The 27,519-nt window shown below is 56.1% G+C and overlaps 1 protein-coding gene across 1 annotated transcript in view; it reads left to right on the top strand.

The window, feature by feature from the left end:
- The window catches only part of LOC146829893 (uncharacterized), a 458,149-nt gene that overhangs the window by 23,471 nt on the left and 407,159 nt on the right, over nt 1-27,519 (top strand). The gene's annotated exons all lie outside the window — the stretch shown is intronic.

Raw genomic sequence — 27,519 nt, 5'->3', positions numbered from 1 at the left:
TACCATGAAACATGAAACGGTGTCCATTTCTTAAAAGCCCAAAAACCTCAACTGTATCCATCTCCTGTGCATGGGCAGAATGGTCAGACATTATCACTGAGTTCTGCATCAGCTTCGGGGACAAGCAATTGCAAATGTGGCATGCCTTCAGCTCTTTCTCGACTTGCTCATCTAGCCGAGGGAACCAGACCCAATTTCTCAAGACTCTCTTGATGGCCACGGTCTCCTTTATGGGCCAATTTGATGACCAGCTGTCTTAGGCTTCCAGGTATGATGATTCTTGATCCTTGCAGTATTACTCCTTCTTGGGTGACTGCTAGCTCGTCTTGTATGTTTCAGATATTTTGTAATTCAATATCATCGGCAATGGGCCCGGTAATTCTCCTCCATGATTGCATGGTAATAAGTTCTTTGATTATGGGAATGTCTTTATCTGTATTAGTGAAAGCAATGGTTTGTTTCACATACAGAGGCGCTGGTGTGCTGGACCACACAATAAAGTTGAGATATGCTTGACCTGTCTTTGAGTTTGAACTGTGGTGAGGTAGCGGCATTTGTAAAAAGTAATCTTCCGAGCTTTAACGCTTCCCTGGTTTGTGCACGATCTCATAGTCGTACTTTTGCAGTCTTAACCCCCACCTCTCGATGTGAAGGGGCATCTTAGCCTTCGGGCTTAAAAAATTTGTAAGCAATGCCTGGTGATCCCTGATGACAGTAAACCATTTTCAGAAGAGAAATACATGAAAATTGTCGCACGCCCACATGACAAACAGACTCTCCTTCTCCGGCTGAGAGTAGGCACGCTCTGTTTCAGACAGGCTTCGACTGGCATAGGCTACTATGTGTCTCTGAGCAGAAATTGCCCCTAGGCCTACGGGGCTTGCATCAATAGTTATTTTGGTACGTAACTTTGGGTCAAGGTAGGCCATTTCAGATGCATTCTCAATTGCATGTTTATTGTCCTTGAAGCTCTGGTTGCATTCCACAGATCACTGAAACAGTACATTTCACTTTGTCAAGTCTATCAATCCGGCACTCACTGTAACAAAATTGAAAATGTATCTTAAGCAATGTCTGCGGTGCCTAGAAAGGAATGTAGCATGGTGACATCTGGAGGGTAATGGGAATGACAGTGTTTGCACCTTGCCTGTGTCTGGAATCATTCCCACATCAGAGAATATGTGTTCTAAAAACTTGAGTTTGGTTTTGTGAAACTCACACCTTGCGGTGTTCAAAGTGAGACCTGCATCAGCAAGTAACTGGCACAATTGAGTACGGTAAGGGCTTTGCCGTGTTTTTACTGTGTCTTCCCAAAGACCAGTATGTCATCACTGTAATTGAAAGCATGTGAAACAGGTTGGATTATTCAGAGAATGACATCCTGAAATATCTCAGTAGGCGACGATACCCCAAAACTCAGTCTCTTATAGCAATACTAACCAGCATGAGTCGAAAAGGTAGTAATAAACCTGAAGTTCTTTTCCTGTTCAAGTTGATGGTATCCTTTATTCAGGTCAAGACGGGAAAAACACCTTGGCTCCGTTCAATTACATGATCATTCCCGCTATGTGTGGACCAGGGTATCTTTCCTACTCAATGACTTTGTTTACCTGGCCACACATCAATGCAAATGTGCACTGCTCTGCTACTGTCCTTTTTCAGTACTACTACTATAGGTGAAATCCATGGCTTGGGGTCTGTGGAGCGTTCATTGATGTCAAGTTTTAAGAGTGCTTCCAACTCTTTCTCTACAGCTTCTTATAGAAGAAAAGCAAGTCTACAGTGATGTTGAACACCAGGGTGAATATTTACATCAATGCGAAGCTGTACTTGAGTTTTCACAGGTCTTGGAACAACAACGGGAACTGGCTCATGATCTCAGACTGAGTAGAGAGGTTGTATTTGAGGGATGTCAACCCCATGTCAGCAGCGGTGGCAAAACTGAGCAAAACAGGCACTCGATGAAGTTCCATGTAGAACATGAATGGTGGCTTGCATCTATGTCTTTTTGTGTTGCATTTTCACTGTGAATGACCTTGGCTTGGCAATGACTACGAAGTGGCCCAGGTATATACCTTTATGCATGACAGAGTGAGGTGAAGCACAGGGGATAGGCTGTTAAACGTTTCAATCGCATTATATTATCTAACACACCACAATCTATGATCAAAGTTATTTGGTGATCATTCATGTTCAGTGTAATTTTTGGACATTGTCCAAATGAAGTTTGTTGCTTTGTTTAGTAATCTTTATTTGAGCTGTGGTCTTTTTTACAGGTAACTAACCCCACAAGTGCATGCCGTCCTCCGGTAGATATCATCTGCACACACCCATCTTCATCGTTACTTGATAGTGATAGTATCGCGCCGTATGAGGCAGCAAAGTACCTCACACTCAATAGTGATAACAAGAAACGTTTGTACATTGTGTTTGATCTTGCTGGGTTTCTACTTGTCATAGCTGATGTTGCTCTTTGGCTCTTAGGCTTTGGGGGCGTGGCGAGCATGCTTTTGGAAAATTCTCACATCCATCTGTTCTTGCTGTCCTGACGCACTTGATTTTTCTTTAGCTCTGCACACAGTTATGAAATGGTTCCCTTTCCCACAACCTGTGCAGACTTGTCCCATGGCTGGAAATGTATTTTCATGGGGAAACGATCAATGCCTATTCATTGTGTGATGTTCCTACTTCGAAGTCAGCAGCTTGGCAGTCTATTTGTTGTTCTGCTATAGCAGCCATTAGCATTCTTTCTAGACTGCGGGCCCGATTCACAGAACTAACTTAAGACAAAATCCTAAACTTACTACCATTTTGGTATTCACAGAAGGCACTTACTCATTTTGGTATTCACAGAAGGCACTTACTCATTTCGGTATTCACAGAAGTTAGGAGTCCTAACTTTAGGACTCCTAAATGCCTTCTGTGAATACCGAAAGTCTTAAAATTAGGATGTTTCTCAATTTAGTAGTCCTAAATTTAGGACTCCTAACTTTAGGACTCCTAAATGCCTTCTGTGAATACCGAAAGCCTTAAAATTAGGATTTTTCTCAGTTTAGGAGTCCTAAGGTTAGGACTCCTAACTTTACAACTACTAAACTGAGAAAAATCCTAATTTTAAGGCTTTCGGTATTCACAGAAGGCATTTAGGAGTCCTAAATTTAGGACTACTAAATTGAGAAAAATCCTAATTTTAAGACTTTCGGTATTCACAGAAGGCATTTAGGAGTCCTAAAGTTAGGAGTCCTAACTATACTAATACTAAACTGAGAAAAATCCTAATTTTAAGACTTTCGGTATTCACAGAAGGCATTTAGGAGTCCTAAAGTTAGGAGTCCTAACTTCTGTGAATACCGAAATGAGTAAGTGCCATCTGTGAATACCAAAATGAGTAAGTGCCTTCTGTGAATACCAAAATGGTAGTAAGTTTAGGATTTTGTCTTAAGTTAGTTCTGTGAATCGGGCCCAACATGTTTCTCTTAGCATGCTATAAATAGGTATGGATCACACACTCTGTAATAATCCTTTTATTTGTTCAAATTTTGGTAGCAGGTGTTTGGGGGTTGGTTGGCATGCAGCAAAGTATCGTCCTCTGATCCTGGACATATATCAACATGACAACTGTTGCGCTTTCCCTATGGGAAGCGTCCCTTTAGTACACTGCTGAGGTCACAATTGGCAAATTGTAATCAATTTAATCCCAAGTCAACTTCTGTTTTCATTTGAGATTCTTTGTCTTAAAAGTGATTGCTTCTCATGTTGTAGATGTCCACATTACTTATGCTAGAACATAAACCATATACATCAATAGGTGAACGTCAAATGAAGGTTACAAATATCTCCAATGCATTCCTAGAATATCGCTGCCCTTTATCAGGGGGTATGTCCCTACAAAACAATATATCAAGGCGAAAAATGAAATTACTGGTGAGGATGTGAGCAGCCCACTTCACCAGGAGTCCAATCTTGTGTAGTATTTGTGGTGATAAACGGTTGTGTGCTTCTGCGAAGCCTCATCTTACTTGTGTGTTCAAAGTGAGGAGTCGTAAAACCTGTTAATGACTGCCTCATGTGTGGTCCCGAAAGAATGTGCCCTGTGTGGAAGGCATGCTCTAACCATTGTTCTAAGGAAGTGTGTGTGTTAACACAGGCTACATTATCGGCGACCTGTAAATAGTGTCAATATATTTCTATATGTCAACTAAAGGTGCCGGTTAAACAAGGTGTCTAAACCTCTTAACATGCTAAATAGTGGGTGCATTCGTGCTGTTAAACGCCAACGTGCAAGTGAAAAAAGTACACAGATAACCAAATCAAGCCTCGAGTGTGCTGCGAAAAACAAATACCTTGTCTGTATACCTTAGCTTCAATAAACATCACAGGTGATGCTTCTCCTTTGGTAAATTCCATTCGTGTGACCCATTGAAACAGGAAATAGAAATAGACAAGGGTTGTATGACAGACGCGACTGTCCACCATCCTGAAATGAGTATTTGCGCTGTGCGTGACACAATGTGTGTCACCATCAATAATTTCAGCCACAGATGAGAATATAAATATAAAACGTGGCGTAATTGTTGGCGCTATGACTCAATATATTGGGTGCTCATGGTACATTCTTGGTGCCACAAGACAATATCAATTATGTATATGCATAAGCATTCACAGTAGTGAATAATTAACTGGAAATAAGGAAATCATAGTGTGACACCATGAAACAGGAAATGGAAATAGACACTGGTTGTGCAACAGACGCAACGTTTGCCTTTTTGAAATAGGTTTGTGTGCCGTGTATGATGCAATCTATGTTAATATCGATAATTTCAGCTACAGATGAGATTATGATACGTGGAGTAATCACACATTCTTGGTGCAACGAGGCACTATCAATTATGATTATGCATGAGCATTCACAGTGGTAACCAATGAAATGGAAATGAGGGAATTATAATGTGACATAGCCAAAAGAAAAAAAAGTACAAGTAAAGTAAAATGTGAGTAGAAGAAAACATATAACCCCCATCAACTGGTGTGTGGTTGCAATAAAGTCATGATTGTGAGACTGTACAGATACCTTGCGTTTCACCACTCAGATTAAGGAGAATTAAAATAAATTAAAAAATGAAAAAAGTAAAGTGTGAATAGAAAACACCCAGTGAACTAAGATGAAAGATGAGAAGGAGAATAACTCCAGAATTTATAAGAAGCAGCTGTATTCAATGCAGCCGTTTCTACCGTGCGGCATCAATGTGTTCAGACGTTTTATCCAGGAAGTTTTTCGTTGTATCAAGAATTTGCGATTGTCTCTTCCTTCTTTTAGATCCACCTTTTCTAAGATCAAGAAGCGTAGTTGGCTGATATTGTGGTTTTGAGCCAAAAAATGTAACGCCAGAACAGATTTGGTGTTTTTGTTTCTGATATTACTCTTGTGCTCATTTAGTCTTGTTTTTATTTTCCATTCCATTTTGCCCACCTAGGCTAATCCACAAGGAAACTTGAGAAGGTACACTATGTTCTTCGACTTGAAAAGTCTGATTTTGTATCCCTTGGTTGGGTGGTTGATGATGTTCCTTTTAAATACGTTATTGCAATTGCTGCAGTTAAAGCACAGAACAGTGCCATTGTGTGTCTTGATGTCTGCGTTCGTGTTTTTTTGCTCTCAGCACTTCGTAGAGGGTTTTGCTCCTTTTGTAGGCGAAAAATGGTATATCTGTGAACGATTCCTTGAAATCTCTTAGCATGTGCCTTTTGAATGAATCTGAAAAGAAACCGTCAATGACTCTGGGATGCTTGATTTCTTCATCGGCGAAGTCACAAAACCTGCAATGTTTAATCAGCTCAAGTCTTTCAAAAAAACGAATCCATTGTTCCATCAACTTGCTGTCGTACTTGTTTGAAAATAAACCTTTCATATTCAACATTTGGCACTGGATTGAACTTGGCCTCCAGCACTCTCTTTACCTTTTGGTACAATTTCATATCAGTCTGTGAGATTTCTTTTAGCACTTCTTTCACTCCATCACCTGCAAGATTTTCATAATATTTAATGATCTTCTTGCCACGTTCTTCCTCTAGTGCATCTATGAAGTCATGGAATGTTTTGCTCCACGCAGCCCACTCTGCACCAAATTTCTATTTCCTAGTAGTGCCGAAAGATGGTGGTGGCTTCAAGGACACAGCTGCAATGTATTTCATGCTCTCTTCTGCCGCCATTGAGATCATGTTCTGTTCAGACAGCTTTCTCAGGCAACAGCCTTCTGCTTGAACTGGGGCTGTAGGACGCTTCAATAGCCCTCGATGGTGAGTAGGTTTTGTGTCTCTCATATCTTATTGCCGTTATCCTAGTCTTTGGCTTTATCTGGATAATCATTCTGTATCTGGAGCATGGTGCAACGTTTCTGTCGATCGTCTCGTTGACAGATTTGGCGGGCACTTTGAATATGCTCACCTACAGGGCCTTCGATCACGCCTGCGAGCACGTAAGGGCTGGAGGAGGGCCTTGATCCACAAGTGCCCATCGCAGACCACAGTGAATCAAATCTGAGCACACATGGCGTGCACAAGAGGGTTACTGCATCGCTGTTAACTTTCAGGGAAAGCAGGCTTGTCTACTAGGTCACATATTCCCTGCTCGCCGCCAGTTGTAGCATCTTCCACAGCCCAGTAGCATGCAGATGAATTACGCCACACAGGAGCTGTGGTTAAGCTTCAATCTTCAGCATACACTCACACACTGCACCTTACACTACACCCTAACATCTACCCACGCATTACATACTTCCTCTTCAGAGTCCGCTTGTTAGACGGACCGGGAGGGTCGGCCGAGGACAAGGGGAGCGGTCTCCGGGGAGAGCCGTCTCCAGCGATCGTACAGACAAATAACTTCCCCCCCACAGACAGATACCACACAAGGATAAGATTTAGCGTTCTTTATATGCACTTCTTAAGGTACGATGAAATGGTACAAGGAGGTCTGGACTCAGGGGTCCCCTCGATTTATGTCTCTCAAGGTAGGAAAAGGGGTAGCGGGACAGTCTGTTTACCAGTCTGGTAGTTCGGATGATATGGTGATTAGCTCACAATCCTCGAGCTTGGTGGTTTAGCTGGTACGGGCCGCGGCAGCGCCAGCAGGTCCCGGTGGAGATGGTCGATACACGGTCCGCGGCAGCGCCAGCAGGTCCCGGTGAAGATGGTCGAGGTACGGTCCGCGGCAGCGCCAGCAGGTCCCGGTGAAGGTGGTCGTTACAACGGTCCGCGGCAGCGCCAGCAGGTCCCGACGAGGATGGATGTTGCAGAAGGCTGCGGCAGCGCCAGCAGGCAGGACGATTGTTCGCAAGATAGGGCTACGGCAGCGCCAGTAGTCCGTCAAGGCTGAGTTCTCTCGGTGTCTCTCGACTCCAGGATACAACTACCTCCCTGCTCCGGAGCTGCTCTAGTTATAGGGCAGGCGCCCTTTGATGTCCGGACCCTCGCACTTGGAGGTCGGAGGGTCCGGGATGAAGGTGTCCAGACACCCAGCAGGGGGTGGAGCCAGCGCCTGGGGGAGCTGGAGGCGATCGGCACCTGGCGGGGGAGAGTCCTTGGCGCTTCGTTCTCCCATTGACCTGCCAAGTGGTCCGCTCACCTCCTGGGTGGATGGTGGTGCCGGGATGTCGGGGCCGGCCAGGCCCAGGGTTAGGGTCGGACAGAGGCCACGCGGCCTCGTGGCGCAGGGCCCAAGATGGCGGCTTGACCCGGCCGGGGGAGCCGGTGGTGGCTTGGGTCCGTGATACATGGAGGTCCGAGGGCAGGGATTCCGTCGGGAGACGGGGTGCGGGTGTTTCTCGTGGGTCACGCCTGGTGGGCCTGGGCTGGGGCCCTGTCATGCGGGGAGGGAGCCAGCCCTTCGTGTGGCCTGTCCAACATGCGTCCCCCCCAGCTGAAGGCGGGGAGAGTCACCCATCTTCTTGGGGACTCTCCTCGTCGAGGCGGAAGAAGCGTGACAGGCCATCCGCGTTGGCGTGGTCTTGGCCCGGTCGGTGCTCCACGGTGAAGTCCATTCCCTGCAGGGAGATGGACCAGCGCAATAGTTTTGGGTTCTCCCCCCGCATCTGCATCAGCCACTGCAGGGGTCGATGGTCGGTTTGTACCCGGAAGTGGGTACCGAAGAGATAGGGCCGGAGCTTTTTGAGGGCCCACACCACTGCGAAGGCCTCCCTCTCGATTGTGCTCCAGCGCTGTTCTCGGGCCAGGAGACGCCGGCTGATGAAGGCCACCGGCTGGTCATGACCTTCGGGGTTCACTTGGGAAAGAACCGCCCCGATGCCGTGGTCGGAGGCGTCTGTCTGTACCACAAATTCCCGACTGTAATCGGGGGCCTGGAGCACAGGGGCGGTGCACAGGGCGGCCTTCAGCTTTTCGAAGGCCGCTTGACAATCGGGGGTCCAGTTAATCCGCTTCGGTTGGTTTTTGGACGTGAGACCCGTGAGGGGCCCCACAATGCTGCCGTAGTCCCTCACGAACCGCCGGTAGTAGCCGGTGAGCCCCAAGAAGGCTCGGACCTCGGTCTGGGTGACGGGGGCTGCCAGGACTGGATGGCAGCAATTTTAAGTTGCAGCGGGGCCACCAGCCCGCTTCCCACCTGGTGCCCAAGGTAGGTCACGGACCCTTGACCAATTTGGCATTTGCCGGCCTTAATCGTGAGGCCGGCCCGCTGGAGGGCCTGTAGGACCTCTTGGAGGTGGAGGAGGTGGTCGGACCAGTGGCGGCTGTATACAGCGATATCGTCCAGGTAGGCCGCGCTGAACTCTTCGAGCCCCGCCAAGACCTGGTTCACAAGACGTTGAAACGTGGCGGGGGCGTTCTTCATGCCGAAGGGCATGACCTTGAAGTGGTAGTGGCCATCGGGGGTAGAGAAGGCGGATCGTTCCTGAGCCCGGGGTGTGAGGCCGATCTGCCAGTAGCCCGCTGTTAGGTCGAAGATACTGAGGTAGCGGGCGGCCCCCAGCCGGTCGATCAGTTCGTCCGCCCGGGGGATAGGATGAGCGTCGGTCCGGGTGACAGCGTTCAAGCCCCGGTAGTCGACGCAGAATCTCAGTTCAGGTGTGGTGCCGGGGGCAGCGGCTTTGGGTACCAATACAACCGGGCTGGCCCAGGGACTGTCCGAGGGCTCGATGACCCCGATCGTGAGCATTCTGGCTACTTCTTCTTGTATGCAAGCCCGTACCCGATCTGGTACGCGATAGGCCCGGTGTCGGATAGGGGGACTGTCCCCGGTGTCCACGTCGTGCAAGCACCAAGGGGTGACCCCGGGGGTGAGGGAGAACAGTGTAGCGAACCGCAGCAGGAGGTCCCGGCAGCCCTGGCGTTGCTCTGGGGTGAGGGCATCGGAGAGCCGGACCCCGTCCACGGAACCGTCGTTCTCCTGAGCCTTCAGTAGATCCGGGAGGGGTTCGGAGTCTTCCTCTGCCCCGCTGTCCGTAGCCATCAGGAGGCTAAGTTCTGAGCGCACAAAGTGTGGTTTGAGTCTGTTGGTGTGGAGGACCCGAAGGGGGTTCCGGGGGGTCCCCATGTCGATGAGGTAAGTGACGGGGCTTTTGCGCTCGACCACCTTGAAGGGCCCCGTCCACTTATCTTGCAAGGCACATGGTTCGGTAGGGGACATCACCCACACTTGTTGACCAGGTTCGAACTCGACGGAGGAGGCATTGTGATCATACCACCTCTTCATGTCTTCCTGGCTGGCCTCGAGGTTCGCCTTGGCCATCTCCCTGAAGCGCCGGGTCTGGTTGCGTAGGGCCAGGAGGTACTTGAAGACATCTGGAGGGGTCTTTAGGGGGGCCATCTCCCAACCTTCTTTGACTAGGCTGAGGGGCCCTCGCACAGGGTGCCCGTACAGGAGTTCGAAAGGGCTAAAACCGAGGGATTTCTGGGGAACTTCCCGGTAGGCGAAGAGGAGGCACGGGAGTAATACATCCCACTGGCGACGGAGGGGCTCTTCCAATCCCCCAATCATCCCCTTGAGAGTGCGGTTGAATCGCTCCACTAGTCCATTCCCTTGGGGGTGATAGGGGGTCGTGAATCTGTAGGTGACCCCGCACTGTTGCCAGAGGGACTTCATGTATTTGGAGATGAAGTTCGTCCCTCGGTCGCTGACGACTTCTCGGGGGAAGCCCACCCGGGAGAAGATCCCCATTAGGGCCCGGCCAACCACCGGAGCGGTCACAGTTCGTAGGGGCACCGCCTCGGGGTAGCGGGTGGCGTGGTCCACCAGTACCAGGATGAACCTGTGTCCTTGCGCCGTGCGGGGGTCCAGGGGCCCCACAATGTCTATCCCTACCCTCTCGAACGGGGTAGTGACCACTGGGAAGGGTTGTAGAGGGGCTTTCAGCTTACGGCCACTCTTCCCGCTGGCTTGGCACGTGGGGCAGGACCGGCAGTGGTTCAGGACGTCGTTCCTCATCTTCGGCCAGAAAAAGTGGGTTACTAGGCGACTGTAAGTTTTGTCCTGGCCCAGGTGTCCAGCCAGGGGTACATCGTGGGCCAGGTTGAGCAGAAAGTATCTGAAGCGGAGAGGTACCACTAGTACTCGACCGGCCCCTAGCTCCGCGATTCTTTGTTCGCTGTATAGCAGGTCGTTCTCCCAGTAGACCCAGTGAGTTCCGGTGGAGTCCCCTGCGCTCTGGTCGCTGGCTTGTTGGCGGAGTCCCTCGAGGGAGGGGCAGGTCTTTTGCTCTTGGCGGAACTGTTCTTGGTTGGGCCCCCCTTCTTGACGCCATTGAGCCAGGCCGGGTAAGTCCTGGGGTTGCGTGTCCCCTTCGGTCGTGGGTTCTGGGGGGTTGGCCTCGTCGTTGTCTTCTACTGGGGCGACCGGGGGCGGAGGTACTGGCCATTCCGGTTCTTCGGATCAAGGGACGGCACGGGCGGCCATGGACCGGGTGGTTACGCAGGCCCAGTCCGGGAGGCCCAGCATCCCCAGGTGCTCTCTTCTCTCGACGGTGGCCCACGGGGAACTCTCAAGGTCATTCCCCAGGAGGCAGTCCACGGGGGCATCATCCCGGAATGTCACCTTCAACAGGCCGGAGACCCCTCCCCATTCGAAGGGGACGCAGGCCATTTGACACAGACTTTCGGAGTTGTCGGCTGAGCGGACGGGGCAGAGAATGTTCGGCAGGATCTGCTCGGGCTTCACCAGGTGACAGCGGACGGCCGTCACACTGGCGCCTGTGTCACGTAATGCCTCGGCCCGATGCCCATTAATGGTCACCCACTGACCGTATTTCCTGGTGTTGGCGGGTAGGGGAGCCCGCGGGACCATGTCTTTTCCCCCTAGGCACGCTAGAACCATGGCGGCCGGTTCCCACTCTTGCTGGGCCAGCTCATACTCTTCCTGTTCCTCTGATAGTCGTTCTTCCCCCAGGGCGGCGGCAGCCACCTGGCGGGGCTTGGGCGTTTGGTTCTGCGGGCAGCTCGGGTCATTGGCGTAGTGGCCGACTCGCTGGCATCGGTGGCACGTGACGTTGGCTCGGAACCCAGGACGCATCGGGGGGTTGCCCGGACCGGCCGGGGGCGGAGTACTGGCCACGGTTGTTGCCGGGGGGCTGTCTCTCCCTCGCCCCTGGCCTCCTCCTCCTCCCCGGGGACGGTGCTGGCTTGGTTGCTTCGGTTTGGCTCGTGTGGTCCTCTCCGGCCCACTCGGGTGCTTTCCCATCGGTCAGCCTCAGCGGCGAGCTGCCGGGGGTCAGTCAGTTTACTGTCGAGGAGGTGCTGCCTGAGCTCGACGAAACAGTTGTTCGACAGGTGTTCCCATACCATAAGGTTAAAGAGTTGTTCGTAGGTTGTTACATGGCTCCCCTTGATCCAACCCTCGAAGGCTCGGCTGAAATAGTTGACGTACTCCACCCAAGTTGTACCCGGGATCCGGGTGCAATCTCTGAACCTCTGGCGGTACATCTCGGGTGTGAGGCCATAGCGGGTGAGGAGGGCAGCCTTCATGTGGTCGTAGGACGACATTTGGTGATCTGGGAGCTGCAACAGGGCATCGCGGCCTTCGTTGACGAACCTCCCCCATAGTCCGGCTCCCCAATCACTCCGGTCGATCCGGTGGGAGGTCATGGCGATCTCGTAGGCTTTGAACCACTGTTGTATGTCGTCTTCTCGAACATACTCTCGGACAACATCCTTGGGGATGTGGACTTTTTTCTCGGTTGCCCCCGGGGTGTGCGGTCGCTCAGGCATCCCCGGTTCTTTATTCTGTTTCCGAAGTTCTATTTCCGCCAGTTTGCGCTCGTGTTCGAGTGTTATTCTTTTTTCCTCAAGCTCTCTCTGTCTTTGCTTTTCTTCTCGCTCTTCTCGGAGCCGCAGATGCTCTAGATTTATTTTCTGCTCGGCTAACTTGAGTTCACCGTCCATCTTGAGTCGTGCCATTTCCAATTCGTGTAATCTGGTTCTTTCTCTTTCCTGGATCTCCTCCTGCGAGAGGCCCGTTACCCGCTCCTCGGGAGCCGTGGCGTTCCCCTCTGGTGCGACACTGTTTTGGTCGGAGGGTCCGGCGATCCCAGTTTCTGTCCACGACTCAAGGGCGCGCTTCAAATCATCTTTGGTACTCAGGCCGGTGGTAGCAATGCCTAGTTCCATGCAGAATTGTTTAAGTTCGCGGTTGCTATATTCTTCCAACTTATCCATTTGGAATTTTTCAGTGGAACCGCTATCTTTGGCTGACATCGTGGTTTTGTCGTGGGGTGAGCTACTCTCTGTACGATTACGCGTTGATTCGGATCGCGCCGCTGGCCACCAATGTTAGACGGACCGGGAGGGTCGGCCGAGGACAAGGGGAGAGGTCTCCGGGGAGAGCCGTCTCCAGCGATCGTACAGACAAATAACTTCCCCCCCACAGACAGATACCACACAAGGATAAGATTTAGCGTTCTTTATATGCACTTCTTAAGGTACGATGAAATGGTACAAGGAGGTCTGGACTCAGGGGTCCCCTCGATTTAAGTCTCTCAAGGTAGGAAAAGGGGTAGCGGGACAGTCTGTTTACCAGTCTGGTAGTTCGGATGATATGGTGATTAGCTCACAATCCTCGAGCTTGGTGGTTTAGCTGGTACGGGCCGCGGCAGCGCCAGCAGGTCCCGGTGGAGATGGTCGATACACGGTCCGCGGCAGCGCCAGCAGGTCCCGGTGAAGATGGTCGAGGTACGGTCCGCGGCAGCGCCAGCAGGTCCCGGTGAAGGTGGTCGTTACAACGGTCCGCGGCAGCGCCAGCAGGTCCCGACGAGGATGGATGTTGCAGAAGGCCGCGGCAGCGCCAGCAGGCAGGACGATAGTTCGCAAGATAGGGCTACGGCAGCGCCAGTAGTCCGTCAAGGCTGAGTTCTCTCGGTGTCTCTCGACTCCAGGATACAACTACCTCCCTGCTCCGGAGCTGCTCCAGTTATAGGGCAGGCGCCCTTTGATGTCCGGACCCTCGCACTTGGAGGTCAGAGGGTCCGGGATGAAGGTGTCCAGACACCCAGCAGGGGGTGGAGCCAGCGCCTGGGGGAGCTGGAGGCGATCGGCACCTGGCGGGGGAGAGTCCTTGGCGCTTCGTTCTCCCATTGACCTGCCAAGTGGTCCGCTCACCTCCTGGGTGGATGGTGGTGCCGGGATGTCGGGGCCGGCCAGGCCCAGGGTTAGGGTCGGACGGAGGCCACGCGGCCTCGTGGCGCAGGGCCCAAGATGGCGGCTTGACCCGGCCGGGGGAGCCGGTGGTGGCTTGGGTCCGTGATACATGGAGGTCCGAGGGCAGGGATTCCGTCGGGAGACGGGGTGCGGGTGTTTCTCGTGGGTCACGCCTGGTGGGCCTGGGCTGGGGCCCTGTCATGTGGGGAGGGAGCCAGCCCTTCGTGTGGCCTGTCCAACATTCGGAAATCGGGTCTGTGAAGGGTTCTCAGAGAGAGTGGGGCAATGGCACCCCTTCAGCCATCGGGTCTGTGAAGGGTCCGCAGAGGGAGTGGGGCAATGGCACCCCTTCAGCCTTTGTGTCTGTGGAGGGTCCTCAGAGAGAGTGGGGCAGTAGCGCCCCTTCAGCCATTGGGTCTGTGAATGGTCCGCAGAGAGAGTGGGCCAATGGCACCCCTTCAGTCATCGGGTCTGTGAATGGTCTGCTGAGAGATTGGTGCAATGGCGCTTCTTTAGCCATTCCGCCTGTGAAGAGTCGTTAAGGTGTCCCCTCAGCCCACAATACAGCCACCTGTTAGATTGCCAGCCATGCTGGTGATGGCATGTTGCCTGGTGCTGTTGTTTCCACATCTGGAACGCAGATGACTCCGCCTTTATGAGCTAATCACCATACCATCCCAACTACCAGACTGGTAACCAGACTGTCCCGCTACCCCTTTTCCTATCTTGAGAGACTTGAATCGAGGGGACCCCTGAGTCCAGACCTCCTTGTACCATTTCATCGTACCTTAAGAAGTGCATATAAAGAACGCTAAATCTTCTCCTTGTGTGGTATCTGTCTGTGGGGGGGAAGTTATTTGTCTGTACGATCGCTGGAGACAGCTCTCCCCGGAGACCTCTCCCCTTGTCCTCGGCCGACCCTCCCGGTCCGTCTAACATTGGTGGCCAGCGGCGCGATCCGAATCAACGCGTAATCGTACAGAGAGTAGCTCACCCCACGACAAAACCACGATGTCAGCCAAAGATAGCGGTTCCACTGAAAAGTTCCAAATGGATAAGTTGGAAGAATATAGCCACCGCGAACTTAAACAATTCTGCATGGAACTAGGCATTGCTACCACCGGCCTGAGTACCAAAGACGATTTGAAGCGCGCCCTTGAGTCGTGGGCAGAAACTGGGATCGCCGGATCCTCCGACCAAAACAGTGTCGCACCAGAGGGGAACGCCACGGCTCCCGAGGAGCGGGGAACGGGCCTCTCGCAGGAGGAGATCCAGGAAAGAGAAAGAACCAGATTACACGAATTGGAAATGGCACGACTCAAGATGGACGGTGAACTCAAGTTAGCCGAGCAGAAAATAAATCTAGAGCATCTGCGGCTCCGAGAAGAGCGAGAAGAAAAGCAAAGACAGAGAGAGCTTGAGGAAAAAAGAATAACACTCGAACACGAGCGCAAACTGGCGGAAATAGAACTTCGGAAACAGAATAAAGAACCGGGGATGCCTGAGCGACCGCACACCCCGGGGGCAACCGAGAAAAAAGTCCACATCCCCAAGGATGTTGTCCGAGAGTATGTTCGAGAAGACGACATACAACAGTGGTTCAAAGCCTACGAGATCGCCATGACCTCCCACCGGATCGACCGGAGTGATTGGGGAGCCGGACTATGGGGGAGGTTCGTCAACGAAGGCCGCGATGCCCTGTTGCAGCTCCCAGATCACCAAATGTCGTCCTACGACCACATGAAGGCTGCCCTCCTCACCCGCTACGGCCTCACACCCGAGATGTACTGCCAGAGGTTCAGAGATTGCACCCGGATCCCGGGTACAACTTGGGTGGAGTACGTCAACTATTTCAGCCGAGCCTTCGAGGGTTGGATCAAGGGGAGCCATGTAACGACCTACGAACAACTCTTTAACCTTATGGTATGGGAACACCTGTCGAACAACTGTTTAGTCGAGCTCAGGCAGCACCTCCTCGACAGTAAACTGACTGACCCCCGGCAGCTCGCCGCTGAGGCTAACCGATGGGAAAGCACCCGAGTGGGCCGGAGAGGACCACACGAGCAAAACCGAAGCAACCAAGGCCAGCACCGTCCTCGGGGAGGAGGAGGAGGCCAGGGGCGAGGGAGAGACAGCCCCCCGGCAACACCCGTGGCCAGCACCCCGCCCCCGGCCGGCCGGGGCAACCCCCCGATGCGTCCTGGGTTCCGAGCCAACGTCACGTGCCACCGATGCCAGCGAGTCGGCCACTACGCCAATGACCCGAGCTGCCCGCAGAACCAAACGCCCAAGCCCCGCCAGGTGGCTGCCGCCGCCCTGGGGGAAGAACGACTATCAGAGGAACAGGAAGAGTATGAGCCGGCCCAGCAAGAGTGGGAACCGGCCGCCATGGTTCTAGCGTGCCTAGGGGGAAAAGACATTGTCCCGCGGGCTCCCCTACCCGCCAACACCAGGAAATACGGTCAGTGGGTGACCATTAATGGGCATCGGGCCGAGGCATTACGTGACACAGGCGCCAGTGTGACGGCCGTCCGCTGTCACCTGGTGAAGCCCGAGCAGATCCTGCCGAACATTCTCTGCCCCGTCCGCTCAGCCGACAATTCCGAAAGTCTGTGTCAAATGGCCTGCGTGCCCTTCGAATGGGGAGGGGTCTCCGGCCTGTTGAAAGTGACGGTCCGGGATGATGCCCCCGTGGACTGCCTCCTGGGGAATGACCTTGAGAGTTCCCCGTGGGCCACCGTCGAGAGAAGGGAGCACCTGGGGATGCTGGGCCTCCCGGACTGGGCCTGCGTAACCACCCGGTCCATGGCCGCCCGTGCCGTCCCCCGATCAGAAGAACCGGAATGGCCAGCACCTCCGCCCCCGGTCGCCCCAGTAGAAGACAACGACGAGGCCAACCCCCCGGAACCAACGACCGAAGGGGACACGCAACCCCAGGACTTACCCGGCCTGGCTCAATGGCGTCAAGAAGGGGGGCCCACCCAAGAACAGTTCCGCCAGGAGCAAAAGACCTGCCCCTCCCTCGAGGGACTCCGCCAACAAGCCAGCGCCCAGAGCGCAGGGGACTCCACCGGAACTCACTGGGTCTACTGGGATAACGACCTGCTATACAGCGAACAAAGAATCGCGGAGCTAGGGGCCGGTCGAGTACTAGTGGTACCTCTCCGCTTCAGAGACTTTCTGCTCAACCTGGCCCACGATGTACCCCTGGCTGGACACCTGGGCCAGGACAAAACTTACAGTCGCCTAGTAACCCACTTTTTCTGGCCGAAGATGAGGAACGACGTCCTGAACCACTGCCGGTCCTGCCCCACGTGCCAAGCCAGCGGGAAGAGTGGCCGTAAGCTGAAAGCTCCTCTGCAACCCTTCCCAGTGGTCACTACCCCGTTCGAGAGGGTAGGAATAGACATTGTGGGGCCCCTGGACCCCCGCACGGCGCAAGGACACAGGTTCATCCTGGTACTGGTGGACCACGCCACCCGCTACCCCGAGGCGGTGCCCCTATGAACTGTAACAGCTCCGGTGGTTGGCCGGGCCCTAATGGGGATCTTCTCCCGGGTGGGCTTCCCCCGAGAAGTCGTCAACGACCGAGGAACGAACTTCATCTCCAAATACATGAAGTCCCTCTGGCAACAGTGCGGGGTCACCTACAGATTCACGACCCCCTATCACCCCCAAGGGAACGGACTAGTGGAGCGATTCAACCGCACTCTCAAGGGGATGATTGGGGGATTGGAAGAGCCCCTCCGTCGCCAGTGGGATGTACTACTCCCGTGCCTCCTCTTCGCCTACCGGGAAGTTCCCCAGAAATCCCTCGGTTTTAGCCCTTTCGAACTCCTGTACGGGCACCCTGTGCGAGGGCCCCTCAGCCTAGTCAAAGAAGGTTGGGAGATGGCCCCCCTAAAGACCCCTCCAGACGTCTTCAAGTACCTCCTGGCCCTACGAAATCAGACCCGGCGCTTCAGGGAGATGGCCAAGGCGAACCTCGAGGCCAGCCAGGAAGACATGAAGAGGTGGTATGATCACAATGCCTCCTCCGTCGAGTTCGAACCTGGTCAACAAGTGTGGGTGATGTCCCCCACCGAACCATGTGCCTTGCAAGATAAGTGGACGGGGCCCTTCAAAGTGGTCGAGCGCAAAAGCCCCGTCACTTACCTCATCGACATGGGGACCCCCCGGAACCCCCTTCGGGTCCTCCACACCAACAGACTCAAACCACACTTTGTGCGCTCAGAACTTAGCCTCCTGATGGCTACGGACAGTGGGGCAGAGGAGGACTCCGAACCCCTCCCGGATCTCCTGAAGACTCAGGAGAACGACGGTTCCGTGGACGGGGTCCGGCTCTCCGATGCCCTCACCCCAGAGCAACGCCAGGGCTGCCGGGACATCCTGCTGCGGTTCGCTACACTGTTCTCCCTCAACCCCGGGGTCACCCCTTGGTGCTTGCACGACGTGGACACCGGGGACAGTCCCCCTATCCGACACCGGGCCTATCGCGTACCAGATCGGGTACGGGCCTGCATACAAGAAGAAGTAGCCAGAATGCTCACGATCGGGGTCATCGAGCCCTCGGACAGTCCCTGGGCCAGCCCGGTTGTATTGGTACCCAAAGCCGCTGCCCCCGGCACCACACCTGAACTGAGATTCTGCGTCGACTACCGGGGCTTGAACGCTGTCACCCGGACCGACGCTCATCCTATCCCCCGGGCGGACGAACTGATCGACCGGCTGGGGGCCGCCCGCTACCTCAGTATCTTCGACCTAACAGCGGGCTACTGGCAGATCGGCCTCACACCCCGGGCTCAGGAACGATCCGCCTTCTCTACCCCCGATGGCCACTACCACTTCAAGGTCATGCCCTTCGGCATGAAGAACGCCCCCGCCACGTTTCAACGTCTTGTGAACCAGGTCTTGGCGGGGCTCGAAGAGTTCAGCGCGGCCTACCTGGACGATATCGCTGTATACAGCCGCCACTGGTCCGACCACCTCCTCCACCTCCAAGAGGTCCTACAGGCCCTCCAGGGGGCCGGCCTCACGATTAAGGCCGGCAAATGCCAAATTGGTCAAGGGTCCGTGACCTACCTTGGGCACCAGGTGGGAAGCGGGCTGGTGGCCCCGCTGCAACTTAAAATTGCTGCCATCCAGTCCTGGCAGCCCCCCGTCACCCAGACCGAGGTCCGAGCCTTCTTGGGGCTCACCGGCTACTACCGGCGGTTCGTGAGGGACTACGGCAGCATTGTGGGGCCCCTCACGGGTCTCACGTCCAAAAACCAACCGAAGCGGATTAACTGGACCCCCGATTGTCAAGCGGCCTTCGAAAAGCTGAAGGCCGCCCTGTGCACCGCCCCTGTGCTCCAGGCCCCCGATTACAGTCGGGAATTCGTGGTACAGACAGACGCCTCCGACCACGGCATCGGGGCGGTTCTTTCCCAAGTGAACCCCGAAGGTCATGACCAGCCGGTGGCCTTCATCAGCCGACGTCTCCTGGCCCGAGAACAGCGCTGGAGCACAATCGAGAGGGAGGCCTTCGCAGTGGTGTGGGCCCTCAAAAAGCACCGGCCCTATCTCTTCGGTACCCACTTCCGGGTACAAACCGACCATCGACCCCTGCAGTGGCTGATGCAGATGCGGGGGGAGAACCCAAAACTATTGCGCTGGTCCATCTCCCTGCAGGGAATGGACTTCACCGTGGAGCACCGACCGGGCCAAGACCACGCCAACGCGGATGGCCTGTCACGCTTTTTCCGCCTCGACGAGGAGAGTCCCCAAGAAGATGGGTGACTCTCCCCGCCTTCAGCTGGGGGGGAATGCATGTTGGACAGGCCACACGAAGGGCTGGCTCCCTCCCCGCATGACAGGGCCCCAGCCCCGGCCCACCAGGCGTGACCCACGAGAATCACCCGCACCCCGTCTCCCAACGGAATTCCTGCCCTCGGACCTCCATGTATCACGGACCCAAGCCACCACGGATCCCCCGGCCGGGTCAAGCTGCCATCTTGGGCCCTGCGCCACGAGGCCGCGTGGCCTCCATCCGACCCTAACCCTGGGCCTGGCCGGCCCCGACATCCCGGCACCACCATCCACCCAGGAGGTGAGCGGACCACTTGGCAGGTCAATGGGAGAACGAAGCGCCAAGGACTCTCCCCCGCCAGGTGCCGATCGCCTCCAGCTTCCCCAGGCCCCGGCTCCACCCCCTGCTGGGTGTCTGGACACCTTCATCCCGGACCCCCCGACCTCCAAGTGCGAGGGTCCGGACATCAAAGGGCACCTGCCCTATAACTGGAGCAGCTCCGGAGCAGGAAGGTAGTTGTATCCTGGAGTCGAGAGACACCGAGAGAACTCAGCCTTGACGGGCTACTGGCGCTGCCGTAGCCCTATCTTGCGAACTATCGTCCTGCCTGCTGGCGCTGCCGCGGCCTTCTGCAACATCCATCCTCGTCGGGACCTGCTGGCGCTGCCGCGGCCCGTTGTAACGACCACCTTCACCGGGACCTGCTGGCGCTGCCGCGGACCGTACCTCGACCATCTTCACCGGGACCTGCTGGCGCTGCCGCGGACCGTGTATCGACCATCTCCACCGGGACCTGCTGGCGCTGCCGCGGCCCGTACCAGCTAAACCACTGAGCTCGAGGATTGTGAGCTAATCACCATACCATCCCAACTACCAGACTGGTAACCAGACTGTCCCGCTACCCCTTTTCCTATCTTGAGAGACTTGAATCGAGGGGACCCCTGAGTCCAGACCTCCTTGTACCATTTCATCGTACCTTAAGAAGTGCATATAAAGAACGCTACATCTTCTCCTTGTGTGGTATCTGTCTGTGGGGGGGAAGTTATTTGTCTGTACGATCGCTGGAGACGGCTCTCCCCGGAGACCTCTCCCCTTGTCCTCGGCCGACCCTCCCGGTCCGTCTAACACCGAAGGGGCACCACTCTGTCTGAGGACCCTTCACAGACCCGATGGCTGAAGGGGAGCCATTGTCCCACTCTGTCTGAGGACCCTTCACAGACACGATGACTGAAGGGGCTCAATTGCCCCACTCTTTCTGCGGACCCTTCACGGATCCTTTGGCTGAAGGGGTGCCATTGGCCCACTCTCTCTGCGGACCATTCACAGACCCAATGGCTGAAGGGGCGCCATTGCCCCACTCTCTCTGAGGACCCTCCACAGACCCGATGGTTGAAGGGGTGCCATTGCCCCCCACACTCTGCGGACCTTTCAGAGACCCCAAGGTGGAAGGGGCGCCATTGCCCCACTCTCGCTGGGGACCCTTCAAAGACCCGATGGCTGAAGGGGCGCCATTGCCCCACTCTCTCAGCGGAAACTTCACAGATCCAATGGCTGAAGGGCGCCATTGTCCCACTCTGTCTCAGGACACTTCACAGACCCGATGGCTGAAGGGGTGCCTTTGCCTCACTCTGTTTGAGGACCCTTCACAGATCGAATGGCTGAAGGGGTGCCATTGCCCAACTCTGTCTAAGGACCCTTCACAGACCCGATGACTGAAGGGGTGCCCTTGCCCCACTCTCTCTGCGGACCCTTCACAGACCCGATGATTGAAGGAGCGCAAGTGCCCCACTCTCTCTGTGGACCCTTCACAGACCCGATGGCTGAAGGGGCACCATTGCCCCACTCTCTCTGCGGACCCTACACAGGCCCGAGGGCTGCAGTGGTGCCATTGCCCCACTCTCTCTGCAGACCCTTCACAGACCTGATGGCTGAATCAGCGCCATTGCCCCACTCTCTCTGCGGACCCTTCACAGACCCGATGGCTTAAGGGGCACCATTGCCCCACTCTCCCTGCGGACCCTACACAGACCGATGGGTGAAGGGGTGCAATTGCCGCAGTCTCGCTGCGGACCATTCACAGACCCGATAGCTGAAGGGGCACCATTGTCCCCTCTCTCTGCGGACCCTTCACAGACCCTTCGGCTGAAGGGGCGCCATTGCCCCACTCTCTCTACGGACCCTTCACAGACCCGATGGCTGAAGGGGCATCATTGCCCCATTGTCTCTGTGGACCCTTCACAGACCCGATGGCTGAGGGGTGCTGTTAGACGGACCGGGAGGGTCGGCCGAGGACAAGGGGAGAGGTCTCCGGGGAGAGCCTTCTCCAGCGATCGTACAGACAAATAACTTCCCCCCCCACAGACAGATACCACACAAGGATAAGATTTAGCGTTCTTTATATGCACTTCTTAAGGTACGATGAAATGGTACAAGGAGGTCTGGACTCAGGGGTCCCCTCGATTTAAGTCTCTCAAGATAGGAAAAGGGGTAGCGGGACAGTCTGGTTACCAGTCTGGTAGTTGGGATGGTATGGTGATTAGCTCACAATCCCCGAGCTTGGTGGTTTAGCTGGTACGGGCCGCAGCAGCGCCAGCAGGTCCCGGTGGAGATGGTCGATACACGGTCCGCGGCAGCGCCAGCAGGTCCCGGTGAAGATGGTCGAGGTACGGTCCGCGGCAGCGCCAGCAGGTCCCGGTGAAGGTGGTCGTTACAACGGGCCGCGGCAGCGCCAGCAGGTCCCGACGAGGATGGATGTTGCAGAAGGCCGCGGCAGCGCCAGCAGGCAGGACGATAGTTCGCAAGATAGTGCTACGGCAGCGCCAGTAGTCCGTCAAGGCTGAGTTCTCTCGGTGTCTCTCGACTCCAGGATACAACTGCCTCCCTGCTCCGGAGCTGCTCCAGTTATAGGGCAGGCGCCCTTTGATGTCCGGACCCTCGCACTTGGAGGTCGGAGGGTCCGGGATGAAGGTGTCCAGACACCCAGCAGGGGGTGGAGCCAGCGCCTGGGGGAGCTGGAGGCGATCGGCACCTGGCGGGGGAGAGTCCTTGGCGCTTCGTTCTCCCATTGACCTGCCAAGTGGTCCGCTCACCTCCTGGGTGGATGGTGGTGCCGGGATGTCGGGGCCGGCCAGGCCCAGGGCTAGGGTCGGATGGAGGCCACGCGGCCTCGTGGCGCAGGGCCCAAGATGGCGGCTTGACCCGGCCGGGGGAGCCGGTGGTGGCTTGGGTCCGTGATACATGGAGGTCCGAGGGCAGGAGTTCCGTCGGGAGACGGGGTGCGGGTGATTCTCGTGGGTCACGCCTGGTGGGCCGGGGCTGGGGCCCTGTCATGCGGGGAGGGAGCCAGCCCTTCGTGTGGCCTGTCCAACATGCGTCCCCCCCAGCTGAAGGCGGGGAGAGTCACCCATCTTCTTGGGGACTCTCCTCGTCGAGGCGGAAAAAGCGTGACAGGCCATCCGCGTTGGCGTGGTCTTGGCCCGGTCGGTGCTCCACGGTGAAGTCCATTCCCTGCAGGGAGATGGACCAGTGCAATAGTTTTGGGTTCTCCCCCCGCATCTGCATCAGCCACTGCAGGGGTCGATGGTCGGTTTGTACCCGGAAGTGGGTACCGAAGAGATAGGGCCGGAGCTTTTTGAGGGCCCACACCACTGCGAAGGCCTCCCTCTCGATTGTGCTCCAGCGCTGTTCTCGGGCCAGGAGACGTCAGCAGATGAAGGCCACCGGCTGGTCATGACCTTCGGGGTTCACTTGGGAAAGAACCGCCCCGATGCCGTGGTCGGAGGCGTCTGTCTGTACCACGAATTCCCGACTGTAATCGGGGGCCTGGAGCACAGGGGCGGTGCACAGGGCGGCCTTCAGCTTTTCGAAGGCCGCTTGACAATCGGGGGTCCAGTTAATCCGCTTCGGTTGGTTTTTGGACGTGAGACCCGTGAGGGGCCCCACAATGCTGCCGTAGTCCCTCACGAACCGCCGGTAGTAGCCGGTGAGCCCCAAGAAGGCCCGGACCTCGGTCTGGGTGACGGGAGGCTGCCAGGACTGGATGGCAGCAATTTTAAGTTGCAGCGGGGCCACCAGCCCGCTTCCCACCTGGTTCCCAAGGTAGGTCACAGACCCTTGACCAATTTGGCATTTGCCGGCCTTAATCGTGAGGCCGGCCCGCTGGAGGGCCTGTAGGACCTCTTGGAGGTGGAGGAGGTGGTCGGACCAGTGGCGGCTGTATACAGCGATATCGTCCAGGTAGGCCGCGCTGAACTCTTCGAGCCCCGCCAAGACCTGGTTCACAAGACGTTGAAACGTGGCGGGGGCGTTCTTCATGCCGAAGGGCATGACCTTGAAGTGGTAGTGGCCATCGGGGGTAGAGAAGGCGGATCGTTCCTGAGCCCGGGGTGTGAGGCCGATCTGCCAGTAGCCCGCTGTTAGGTCGAAGATACTGAGGTAGCGGGCGGCCCCCAGCCGGTCGATCAGTTCGTCCGCCCGGGGGATAGGATGAGCGTCGGTCCGGGTGACAGCGTTCAAGCCCCGGTAGTCGACGCAGAATCTCAGTTCAGGTGTGGTGCCGGGGGCAGCGGCTTTGGGTACCAATACAACCGGGCTGGCCCAGGGACTGTCCGAGGGCTCGATGACCCCGATCGTGAGCATTCTGGCTACTTCTTCTTGTATGCAAGCCCGTACCCGATCTGGTACGCGATAGGCCCGGTGTCGGATAGGGGGACTGTCCCCGGTGTCCACGTCGTGCAAGCACCAAGGGGTGACCCCGGGGGTGAGGGAGAACAGTGTAGCGAACCGCAGCAGGAGGTCCCGGCAGCCCTGGCGTTGCTCTGGGGTGAGGGCATCGGAAAGCCGGACCCCGTCCACGGAACCGTCGTTCTCCTGAGTCTTCAGGAGATCCGGGAGGGGTTCGGAGTCCTCCTCTGCCCCACTGTCCGTAGCCATCAGGAGGCTAAGTTCTGAGCGCACAAGGTGTGGTTTGAGTCTGTTGGTGTGGAGGACCCGAAAGGGGTTCCGGGGGGTCCCCATGTCGATGAGGTAAGTGACGGGGCTTTTGCGCTCGACCACTTTGAAGGGCCCCGTCCACTTATCTTGCAAGGCACATGGTTTGGTGGGGGACATCACCCACACTTGTTGACCAGGTTCGAACTCGACGGAGGAGGCATTGTGATCATACCACCTCTTCATGTCTTCCTGGCTGGCCTCGAGGTTCGCCTTGGCCATCTCCCTGAAGCGCCGGGTCTGATTGCGTAGGGCCAGGAGGTACTTGAAGACGTCTGGAGGGGTCTTTAGGGGGGCCATCTCCCAACCTTCTTTGACTAGGCTGAGGGGCCCTCGCACAGGGTGCCCGTACAGGAGTTCGAAAGGGCTAAAACCGAGGGATTTCTGGGGAACTTCCCGGTAGGCGAAGAGGAGGCACGGGAGTAGTACATCCCACTGGCGACGGAGGGGCTCTTCCAATCCCCCAATCATCCCCTTGAGAGTGCGGTTGAATCGCTCCACTAGTCCATTCCCTTGGGGGTGATAGGGGGTCGTGAATCTGTAGGTGACCCCGCACTGTTGCCAGAGGGACTTCATGTATTTGGAGATGAAGTTCGTTCCTCGGTCGCTGACGACTTCTCGGGGGAAGCCCACCCGGGAGAAGATCCCCATTAGGGCCCGGCCAACCACCGGAGCTGTCACAGTTCGTAGGGGCACCGCCTCGGGGTAGCGGGTGGCGTGGTCCACCAGTACCAGGATGAACCTGTGTCCTTGCACCGTGCGGGGGTCCAGGGGCCCCACAATGTCTATTCCTACCCTCTCGAACGGGGTAGTGACCACTGGGAAGGGTTGCAGAGGGGCTTTCATCTTACGGCCACTCTTCACGCTGGCTTGGCACGTGGGGCAGGACCGGCAGTGGTTCAGGACGTCGTTCCTCATCTTCGGCCAGAAAAAGTGGGTTACTAGGCGACTGTAAGTTTTGTCCTGGCCCAGGTGTCCAGCCAGGGGTACATCGTGGGCCAGGTTGAGCAGAAAGTCTCTGAAGCGGAGAGGTACCACTAGTACTCGACCGGCCCCTAGCTCCGTGATTCTTTGTTCGCTGTATAGCAGGTCGTTATCCCAGTAGACCCAGTGAGTTCCGGTGGAGTCCCCTGCGCTCTGGGCGCTGGCTTGTTGGCGGAGTCCCTCGAGGGAGGGGCAGGTCTTTTGCTCCTGGCGGAACTGTTCTTGGGTGGGCCCCCCTTCTTGACGCCATTGAGCCAGGCCGGGTAAGTCCTGGGGTTGCGTGTCCCCTTCGGTCGTTGGTTCCGGGGGGTTGGCCTCGTCGTTGTCTTCTACTGGGGCGACCGGGGGCGGAGGGGCTGGCCATTCCGGTTCTTCTGATCGGGGGACGGCACGGGCGGCCATGGACCGGGTGGTTACGCAGGCCCAGTCCGGGAGGCCCAGCATCCCCAGGTGCTCCCTTCTCTCGACGGTGGCCCACGGGGAACTCTCAAGGTCATTCCCCAGGAGGCAGTCCACGGGGGCATCATCCCGGACCGTCACTTTCAACAGGCCGGAGACCCCTCCCCATTCGGAGGGGACGCAGGCCATTTGACACAGACTTTCGGAATTGTCGGCTGAGCGGACGGGGCAGAGAATGTTCGGCAGGATCTGCTCGGGCTTCACCAGGTGACAGCGGACGGCCGTCACACTGGCGCCTGTGTCACGTAATGCCTCGGCCCGATGCCCATTAATGGTCACCCACTTACCGTATTTCCTGGTGTTGGCGGGTAGGGGAGCCCGCGGGACCATGTCTTTTCCCCCTAGGCACGCTAGAACCATGGCGGCCGGTTCCCACTCTTGCTGGGCCGGCTCATACTCTTCCTGTTCCTCCGATAGTCGTTCTTCCCCCAGGGCGGCGGCAGCCACCTGGCGGGGCTTGGGCGTTTGGTTCTGCGGGCAGCTCGGGTCATTGGCGTAGTGGCCGACTCGCTGGCATCGGTGGCACGTGACGTTGGCTCGGAACCCAGGACGCATCGGGGGGTTGCCCCGGCCGGCCGGGGGCGGGGTGCTGGCCACGGGTGTTGCCGGGGGGGCTGTCTCTCCCTCGTCCCTGGCCTCCTCCTCCTCCCCGAGGACGGTGCTGGCCTTGGTTGCTTCGGTTTTGCTCGTGTGGTCCTCTCCGGCCCACTCGGGTGCTTTCCCATCGGTCAACCTCAGCGGCGAGCTGCCGGGGGTCAGTCAGTTTACTGTCGAGGAGGTGCTGCCTGAGCTCGACGAAACAGTTTTTCGACAGGTGTTCCCATACCATAAGGTTAAAGAGTTGTTCGTAGGTCGTTACATGGCTCCCCTTGATCCAACCCTCGAAGGCTCGGCTGAAATAGTTGACGTACTCCACCCAAGTTGTACCCGGGATCCGGGTGCAATCTCTGAACCTCTGGCGGTACATCTAGGGTGTGAGGCCGTAGCGGGTGAGGAGGGCAGCCTTCATGTGGTCGTAGGATGACATTTGGTGATCTGGGAGCTGCAACAGGGCATCGCGGCCTTCGTTGACGAACCTCCCCCATAGTCCGGCTCCCCAATCACTCCGGTCGATCCGGTGGGAGGTCATGGCGATCTTGTAGGCTATGAACCACTGTTGTATGTCGTCTTCTCGAACATACTCTCGGACAACATCCTTGGGGATGTGGACTTTTTTCTCGGTTGCCCCCGGGGTGTGTGGTCGCTCAGGCATCCCCGGTTCTTTATTCTGTTTCCGAAGTTCTATTTCCGCCAATTTGCGCTCGTGTTCGAGTGTTATTCTTTTTTCCTCAAGCTCTCTCTGTCTTTGCTTTTCTTCTCGCTCTTCTCGGAGCCGCAGATGCTCTAGGTTTATTTTCTGCTCGGCTAACTTGAGTTCACCGTCCATCTTGAGTCGTGCCATTTCCAATTCGTGTAATCTGGTTCTTTCTCTTTCCTGGATCTCCTCCTGCGAGAGGCCCGTTCCCCGCTCCTCGGGAGCCGTGGTGTTCCCCTCTGGTGCGACACTGTTTTGGTCGGAGGATCCGGCGATCCCAGTTTCTGCCCACGACTCAAGGGCGCGCTTCAAATCGTCTTTGGTACTCAGGCCGGTGGTAGCAATGCCTAGTTCCATGCAGAAT

The sequence above is a fragment of the Triturus cristatus genome, chromosome 5_2 (assembly GCF_964204655.1).
Source record: "Triturus cristatus chromosome 5_2, aTriCri1.1, whole genome shotgun sequence".
Lineage (NCBI taxonomy): Eukaryota > Metazoa > Chordata > Amphibia > Caudata > Salamandridae > Triturus > Triturus cristatus.
This window is presented reverse-complemented; position numbering and strand designations above follow the sequence as displayed.